The 9,993-nt window shown below is 37.1% G+C and overlaps 1 pseudogene; it reads right to left on the bottom strand.

The window, feature by feature from the left end:
- Positions 1-604: 604 nt before the first annotated feature.
- On the bottom strand, positions 605-2,672 carry LOC145691559 (glucose dehydrogenase [FAD, quinone] pseudogene; annotated as a pseudogene).
- Between the last annotated feature and the right edge of the window lie 7,321 nt (positions 2,673-9,993).

The following is a 9,993-nucleotide window of genomic DNA, read 5'->3' on the forward strand; positions in this document are numbered from 1 at the left end:
TTCCTGATTCGATCCCTGCTCGCGCCGTGTGGCCAAACACCGTGCTCGTGGGTTTTCTCGGAGTTCTCCCGTTTCTTTCCACTTTCTTCATTCCATCATTTCATTCATTTCTCATCATCACCGTTCCCTTTAGTCTAGCCGGCATTATCGTGGGACGTAAAACTTAAAGATTTTATTTCATTTCTTTAAATATTATCCTTCCATCTGCGCATAGGTATTCCTAACGGTTATTTTTCGATTGGACTCCCAGTTAAAACTTTGAAAGCGTTCCTACTTTTTTATATTCTGCCTACATCGCCTGTCCACTTCAGCCTCCTAGATTGGATGATCACATTAATGTTTGGTAAACGATTATGAACACACTGGTATAGTTTCCAAAAGCAGACATTGTACAGGTTTTTCTGTACTCACGTTGTATACCAAGTACGTGTCCTTATTTATAATTATATTAGTTTAACATAACTTTTTCAAAAAGTGAGTAGTAGATAACTAGAAAAAATAATTTAGCTACTCCAATGTTTTAAAATATATTGTAAAAATAATAATACAGGGTGGCAGTGGAAGGAAAAATAGGGATGAGTCAGGAAATACAATTCAATCATCTCACTGTATAACGTTTTATGACACAGTTTAGAATATGTTGAGTAACCAGTAGAATTAAGATTTGTACGGAACATGGTTGTCATACTGAAATCTTATTTTTTCTACTGCCCAACTAACAGCATTAGTAATCGGAAACTGGTCTCTGTACGTAACAATGCTGTAATCTACGAACACAATACAGGATTGCTCCATTTTTCTTGGATTCACAGAAATGTGCCATAGGCCGTTATTCGGCGGGAATCTTCAATTGATAGATGGCATTGGATTAAATAATTCGTACGTCAGGGGTAAGAGCGTTCCTTGGAAAGCGTATGCTCTGGAGAGTTGTTTAAACTGTGGCTAGTGTTACCATGTACTAATCATTTGTCCATGTTTCTTTAATCATATCAGCTCCTTTTTCACCAATCATAAGGGTTGGTGTGTAAGTGTTTCCACGTGTTATAACAGGCATTATGGATGAATCAATTACCCTCAAACCTTTAACTCCATAAACTTTCAACTCAGCATCTACAACCGCATCCAGATCTTGTTCAGAACCCATTTTACATGTTCCTACAGGATGGTTAAAATTTCTCGTATAAGTTTGCGCTACACACCTCCAGTATTCGTCAGTGTTAAATTGAAAATGTACACATAATGTCCTCGCTGTAGTATTAAGATTAGCTCCAATTTCTTTGAGGGCTGCAGTCTGAGCTAGTTTTACTGCCAGTTTGGAGCCTTGCACTACAGTATCTAGATCAGGTTTTTGGGTAAAATAGCCAGATATAATGATTGGATGATCATTGGGATTGGTACTGTTTAAAAGAAGTCTGCCTCTACTCTGGGGATGTAACAGAGTTGGCATGATGTAAATGCTATCGTAATAACTATATGGTAAGTTAGTAATACTGGAAAAGAAATGGAATTGGATATCTGGAGTTTCAGCGTTATTGGGATCCTTAACGTTTGTAAAAGCTGTAACCTGAGTAACACCAATTGCTGACAAGGGACCGGTGTGGTTGTGGCAATATTGTGCGAGATCAAGTGCTCGACCCATTACACTAGAAGGCAAGGTGGATGTTTCATTGAAATTTACCAGTATTCCCCGTAAACTTACATGATCCTGTAAATTATAACCAACTTTGAGATTTGCTAACACAGGTATTCGTAATTTTTCTAAGTGCTCTTTAGGACCAACTCCAGACAACATCAAAAGTTGAGGAGAACCTATTACTCCTGCAGAGAGAATAACTTCCTTTCTAGCTGTGATAACAAACTCCATTTTACTTTCGTCGAAGTATTTGACACCGACTGCCCTTTTACTTTTAGGATTTATCAATATTTTAGTTACCATTGCTGATGTGATAATCTTAAGATTTTTTCTGTCACGTATTGGCTTCAGAAAAGATTTTGCAGTACTAAATCTTACTCCGTCTTTTGTAGTGGTCTGCATTCTCATGTATCCAAATTGCGTCTCGGCATTGATATCTCTGCGTTTAAAGCCGAGCTCTTCGAAAGCTCTCATCATAGCTAACACATTTTCATCAGCAAACGGCATTTTTTGAACAGGCTGATAACCTCCGGTCGCGTGGTATTTTGTGTCGGAAGAATTATCTGGGTCATTGTTGTCCTCCGATTTTAAGAAGTATGGAAGCACTTGGTCATAGCTCCATCTGTTATTGCCTAACGCTGCCCATTCGTCGTAATCCTTGGGATTTCCTCTGACGTACAGCATTGTATTTATAGTACTACTACCGCCTAACACTTTTCCCCGTGGCCAGCGACATCTTCCATTTGGAAGAGCTAAACATGAATGATTAGATGGTTCAGTTAAGTAATCCCAGTCAATTTCAGTTTGTTTCAGCAATTGGGGTTTTCGGATAATCTGTTCGCTACAACAGCACCCGCTGTTCCTCCACCAACAATTACGAAATCGTACTCATCACAGTTCGTGGTATCACTGAGTTTATCGAACCAAGGTTCATGTCCACCAGCATTGGCAAACTTACTGGCACTTAGCAGAAAGATGAAAAACAGCTCAGTTGATGTGGATTCGTGTAATAACATACTGCCACGGGCGTTTGGAGACTTCCCAAATATTTACTGCGTTGTAATTGATCTGAAAGTAATGAAAAGTGTATTTTAAAAGTAGTACCGGAATCTAAAAAAGTAAAAAACAAAAGGAAGAAATGCATTAAACACTTACCATTCATATGATTGTGTTTGTTTGGCAGCCAAATTGAGATCTGATCTTAAGCATTGCTCTAATGATCACCAACTTATTTTACAGTCATTATTGCTGTGAGAGGGAAGACCGCTGAAAGAACATCGCAGGAAGCTACTGATGTGATACAATGATTGAGGATTCTGGAAAATATTCTTCGAGTGATATTAACAAATAAGCCTTCTCAACACGTTGTTAACATTTAGCTGCTGATTTCCCACTACAGATTTCGCAACATTTAGCTGCTGATTTCCACTACAGATTTCGCAACATTTAGCTGCTGATTTCCCACTACAGATTTCGCAACATTTAGCTGCTGATTTCCCACTACAGATTTCGCAACATTTAGCTGCTGGTTTTCCACTACAGATTTCGCAACATTTAGCTGCTGATTTCCACTACAGATTCACCAAAATTTAGCTGCTGATTTCCCACTACAGATTTCGCAACATTTAGCTGCTGGTTTCCCACTACAGATTTCGCAACATTTAGCTGCTGATTTCCCACTACAGATTTCACAACATTTAGCTGCTGACTTCCCACTACAGATTTCGCAACATTTAGCTGCTGGTTTCCCACTACAGATTTCGCAACATTTAGCTGCTGATTTCCACTACAGATTCACCAAAATTTAGCTGCTGATTTCCCACTACAGATTTCGCAACATTTAGCTGCTTTTTGCCCACTACAGATTTCGCAACAGCGTACCGCATACTCATTGGCCGAGATCAAAGCTCAATTCGGTTACAGTGTGTTACAAGGATTTTTACAATTAGAGTGACATTATGAGAGTAAGCTTAAAATTGTGTGAAACATTACTTTGAAACATAATTCGAAATAAGTTTGACATGTGAGTCATGACAATATGATTTTTTTTTTAATATAGCAAAGCATTGAGAAAAATAATGAACTTAGTGTTTGTAACGTGCCTTGACGGGCGCCGTTCTGGGCCGCTGGATTTAAGATCCAGGACAACTATGTAAAGAATTTGAGGGGTTAGAGTTGTTAGACATATATATTTTCGTCCCTAAGAATTATACTGGTATATCACCACAGATGGTGAACTGAAGCTAATGGAACTGAAAAAAATTAACATTAAATTCAAATATTTTAATAATATTCTTACGTACTAGCCTAGTATTAATCAGTTTTAAAGGTTATTCAATTGCATACACTTTTTAACGGAAAATCAGTAATTAACTTTTCTAATTTTTATTTAGAAAAACATAGATGAACTATCAAAAAAGTATCGAAAATACAGATTAAATATAATAACAATAGATGAATATTAAATAATATAAAATAGCTTTGAATATTTTCTCCTTTTATACTACAAATAGGTCCGAAAAGGTACATTATCTGATATTACTAAATTCTTTAATAATCTAATAAATCGTTGATAAACTTATTACCTTTATTTTATTTGAATTCCTCCTTTAAATTATATAGATTTTAGAACATTTCAATATATCTTACAATATGATATAATTTGAATATAGTACTAGAATTTATATATAAAAAAAAAATAACACTCATCATTAGACAATGATACAATTATGCCCGCTTAAATACTAGCCAGGAAAACTATTTCACTATTTTGCCTCTAAATTCCAGCAAAATAATCACACAACTAGACACCAATTATAAATTTATATAAATGATAATTATATATATATATATAACACTTGATTAACTTCATGATAACTTTAACACTTTTTACTAATTCACCAATTAGATCACTCGAACTATAAGAGCAATAACTGAATTCTGATTATATTTCAAATATAAGATATAGAACCAGTATAAATTCGATGTGCCCAGTTCTACATTTCGTTCCGAATGGCCGCTCAGGTAACCCGCAGCTCATTCGAAAATCAGTAGTTTCAAAGTTTTCCTCTACAGGCGCTGCATATGCCGAGTGTTCGGAAGTTTATCATAACCTCTAGGATAACATGATTTCTCTTTCCCTCTCTCTTTTTTTTTATAACCAAAATATAGTGTGATAAAACTATCACACGCAACATGTTTTCCACAATAAAATCCATATTTATAATTAAAACATCTGTATGTAATAACAATTTCGGAGATTTCGTACTTCCCAATTCGACAAATGGAGGTTTATTGCTCAAATAACCCGCAATTCCGTGCTATAGAAAGTCATAAATAAATAATTTAAGTACGAAATACTGAACTTAAACATAACAAGTACAGGATGGTCCTGAAGTGGGCGTAACCCCCCTTTAGCTTCAAAAGTATAGTGTTAGTTATGGTAGAATGTCTGTACACAGTTACCTTGAAGTCTTAAGAGTCTTAAGAGTCATAAACATCAGTATGATCACCATCCATGTCGTAACACAGCTGAATTCTGCGCCTCGGGGAAGGACTTTCACACTGTCCGTAGCAAATGCATGATTTTCCCACCCCCAACATTGTTGCTTTTCTTGGTGGATTAATACCAAAGAGGTCTGTAAATTTCGCTTTATCATATTCCATGGTGTCACCTGTGTAACGCCTTTCGTAAAGCCAAACCGCAACAACTAATCCTTGTTCAATGCTATGTGGACTTGGATCACACATTGTTGATTACTCCAACTTCACTTCAAATAACTGTTACCAAGCAGAAAACAGCAGATAAGAAATTAACATCGATAGCAATTTGCCAGACAATGCCAAGCAATGTGACCGGACAATGCCAAGCAATGTTGCCAAACAAATGTGGGTAAAACCTAAAACCGTGAGAAAACACTAATTAGGGGTACGATCATTTCCCGACCACGCTGTACAGGGCAACTCAAAGTGATGCATCCGATTTCAGAAATTTATTCAATGAAAACTAATAAAAGTGCAGTATGTCATTGTGAGACATGTGCTAAGACAGGTAACCTGTCAAAGTTTTCTTCAAACATAGGCCTACCACAATTTCGCGTAACACGGCACACATCAAGGCGATAATCCATCAATCAAGCACACGGAAATACTCTATTCTCCAGCCAAATCCATTTTCCTTAACTACTCGCTGCTGGCTCCTAGCGGTAGAAAGTGGAAACACTACGCGGAAAAAACTAAACTTTGAAAGTTAATCTTTCGAAGGGCATGTCTCACAATAACATGTGTTTACTAGATTTTACACAATCAATTTCTGAAATCGGGTTCACATTTCCACTAGCCTAGTATATAAACACATTATTATTATTATTATTATTATTATTATTATTATTATTATTATTAATAATAATAATAATAATAATAATAATAATAATAATAATAATAATAATAATAATAATAATAATAATAATAATAATAATAATAATAACTGGCACGTGAACTTTACTGTATGAATTCCAACTCGGCATAACTTTGCAGCAGCAACCCAAAACGTATGTCATGCAAAAAGGGGGAAATGCAGTAAACAACAGTAATTCTTTGGTTCCAGAAATTTTTTTGGCAGGTTGTAAGAATGTCGAAGATCAGACAAGATCTAGCCGTCCCAGGACAACACAGTTGGAGATTATACAACACACTTTACTAAAATCTATTAACCAGCACACGACCATTGTCTATTCAACTCGACATGTCTGTGTCCACTGTAGTGGATCACCTTTACGTGCTCGGAAAACCATCATTAGCTACTGCATTGTGCCACAAAAATTTAAGTAGGTCAGGCGAAGCAGAAAATGGATATATGCCAACAACTTGAAAACCTCCCTCACGCCGCCGCTGGGCTCCCGAAGAAATTTCTTTCTTATGTGTTTAATACCAAAAAGAAAAACATCTTTCAGGTTTCCGTCCCCACAGTACTAAAATAAAGCTTGGAATGATATAGAGACGATATCCAACGCTTGGGAAATTAATACACATATATTACAATCAGGGTTGGCAAAAACCATGGTTTTTATTGAAAAAAAAAACAAACAAACATAAAACCAGGTTTTTTGGTTTAAATAATTTGCTCTATGTATTTATATCACATATGAACATTTGTTTCGCCTTGGTGTTATTATACAACAATCGGGTTACGCTGGAAGGGGTTACATAAGCTTAAAGCGAAATCCAAACAGCTTCTCCGCTTACATCGGAGAGAAATTGTTCTCTATTTGAACTCGAAACCAGGATTAACTGGCGATACGTCTGCTAACTCACGAAGGACTCCTGATAAAAATATGTTGTACTGATCTTTACATACTTGTTAATATCATTGTGAAGAGCCATTTCACAAGGACAAAAAAAAATAAACAGTTGCACAAATGTTATACAGAATTACATAGAGACAATTTCAAAATACTGCAGAGTACAGAAGAACTAATTTAGGACAAGTTAGTTTACTACAACTTTTATTAGTCCAAGTTGAAGAAATACAACGACTTAATTTGCATATCAGTAAGAAAAGTGAATAAAGAAACGAATTATTTGAATCTACTTTGGTTCTGACTCATTTATACATAAATAGATAAAAAAGATACGTACTTCTGATTTCAATAAATGCCTCTGGTGGGGTTTTGTATGACTCTCTTCCCCCCCTTCCCAAAGTACGGCACTTCGATGTATTTTACCAACAGTAAACATTATTAAAACGAAATAATATTTAGAATTTTTCTTTGATTGCAATTCCATAACAATAATAACAAACTATAAAAAAAATCACAAAAGAAACATTCATAAAGTTTTAAAAAGAACAAAAGTTAGTTTTGTAGCATAATCTCTTTGAGTACTGAATGGGGAATTTAGGTCTGAATATAATACGAATAATATAATATATGGAATATACGAATAATGTAATATAATACGAATAATACGTATATGGGAGTGAAACGTGATAACCCACAAATGTGTTTTCATTTCAATTTTACGAACACACACTTTTACGAACATTTTTCGTTTTTTGGTTTAAACCAGCCAACCCTAATTAGAAAACAGAAATTCTTCCTAACAAACCTGAATAACAACGAAAAACTCCCAGAAATAATATTTACCGAACAATTTGTTAAGTACAAGTATGCGAAACAACAATAAATTCAGTTGAGAAAGCAATTAATGTAACCATTAATTTATCTGGTCCAAAAATGTGGAAACACCCAAATAAATTGATTGATTTTCAGTTTAACATCCGTTTCAGCAGCGAGGCTATATGAGACGGGACCTACTGATTAACGTGGAATTTGAACATGAGCTCCGGCCGGGAATCGAACTAGGGTCTCCTATGTCAGAGGCATGTATGCTGACTACTTAGGCATAAAGGAGCTCAACACACAAATAAAATCCAAACCGTTCAGAATTGGGAAAAAAGAAGAAAAGTGGTTATAAGAGACGAGGGAGGAAAATCTTTTGAGACATATGGCACCAACTTGAAATGGCGGAAAGGTTTTTTTTTTTTTTTTTTTATGGGAACCCTATTGTGTGATATATCAAATAGGACTGAACCTTTTCGAGGAATCCAGTGATGAAATGTTGTTGGCTCTACGACCAACCGTTGCAAAGTTTTAACCGATTTTTTGCACTTCCGTGGAGATAACACTGCGGGCAATGCGTGGCCCACTGACCAATGTTACAGCAATTGCTCAATGTGCCGTCCCTCCTGTGCAATCGTTAAGTGTATCCGCTGCTGCCAGTCATCCATTACCCTGAGCAGCATGTCCTCAGGAATTCTGGCACACACGTCAATAACCCTGCGTTGAAGGTGGTTAATGCCCCTGATCTTGGTAGCATACACAACGGATTTCATGTAGCCCAACAGAAAAAATCCTATGAAGTGAAGTCTGGGGAACGCTTTGGCCATTCCACAGATCCTCGCCGAAATATCCATCTCTGTGGGAATTACTTATCGAGGTACTCACGATCACATAATTCGAAATGAGGTGGTGCCCCGTCATGTTGATAGAAAAAAGGGAAAGAGCCATCATAATACGACAGACGACAGGATCTCCTCTTCAAGCATGCTACAGTAGCTAATTTGCATTTAAATTGCACTCAACGAAGAATGGGCCCACCACACGGGGATCCCACACACTGCAGCACACCATACCATCACTTTGTTAGAGTCAGCGACTCGAGAATCGTCGTACCAGTTGGATTGCTGTCACACCGAAATCGGTGATTTTGCTTGTCCTCCTCGCACAAACGCAAAACAATTGGCCTCGACCGAGAACAGTACGTCATATGCGAATCGAGGATTCTGTCTGATTTGTTCCGCGGCCCATTCACAGAATTTGACTCGGCGGTCTGGATCATCCTTGGTTAGATGCTGGAATAGCTGTATCTTGTATGGGTGCCACTTATGCACAGATACGATTTTCCGGTTGGAGGTACACCACATTCTTGGGCTAGGCGACGGGTACTGCGGGTGAAACTTTTCGTGAATGATGCCAACACAGCAGTGGATATCGCTTCACCATCGCTGTACGAGGCCGACCTGGTTTCCCTAAATTTCGCTATAACTTTGCACACTGCACTATGGGAAATGGACTCCCGTTCTGAGTGATAAGCGTTGAAATCGTCTTCCATCTGTCTCCAGCTGCGCCAGGTCCGTAGCCAGCCCGAAAATGTAGGGGAAGACGGTGAAAGTTAGGGGGCCCCGATCAAAAATATTATAGTTCATCACCATATTATAGTTCATTTGCAAGCCTACTGTGAAAATTTTAGAGGGAGACAGTAATAATTTAGCCTCCTAAAACCCCTTGGATACGGGCCTGAGCTGCGCTCTCCTGAGATCAACACTAATCACAAAGGAGCTAAAAAAAGTGAAGAAAAAAGTTTAAAAAAGGAGTAAATGAATTAAATAAACGGGGTTGGCACTTCCTTTAATAGAGCCAAATTAATCTCATCACATAACTTCTGTCATAGGAATTGGATACTCAAGAAAATAGGGAAAATTTTGTAAGAAACGGGAAACTGGTGAGAAAAGGGAAAAATCTGTGTCAGTTAGGAAAGCTCGGAACACTGGATTGATCAAACACACAACCAAGACAGTTCTAGTGCATACACAACTGAATATTGACAAGAGACACAAAAGTAATTAGATAGTAAATAATGAAAGTACATACCAGTTTCTGCTACTCTCTTTCTAGCATTAGACTGTTTGAAAAGCTCTGCCACCATTTAAAGCACGGCAATAAGGAATTTTAACAAAACACCATTCAAAGGAAATTCCCTTATTCAAAATTGTCCCAGACAATTCGACACCAATAGTTAAC

The sequence above is a fragment of the Thermobia domestica genome, chromosome 8 (genome assembly GCF_964235325.1).
Source record: "Thermobia domestica chromosome 8, izTheDome1.hap1.1, whole genome shotgun sequence".
NCBI classification, from domain to species: Eukaryota; Metazoa; Arthropoda; class Insecta; order Zygentoma; family Lepismatidae; genus Thermobia; species Thermobia domestica.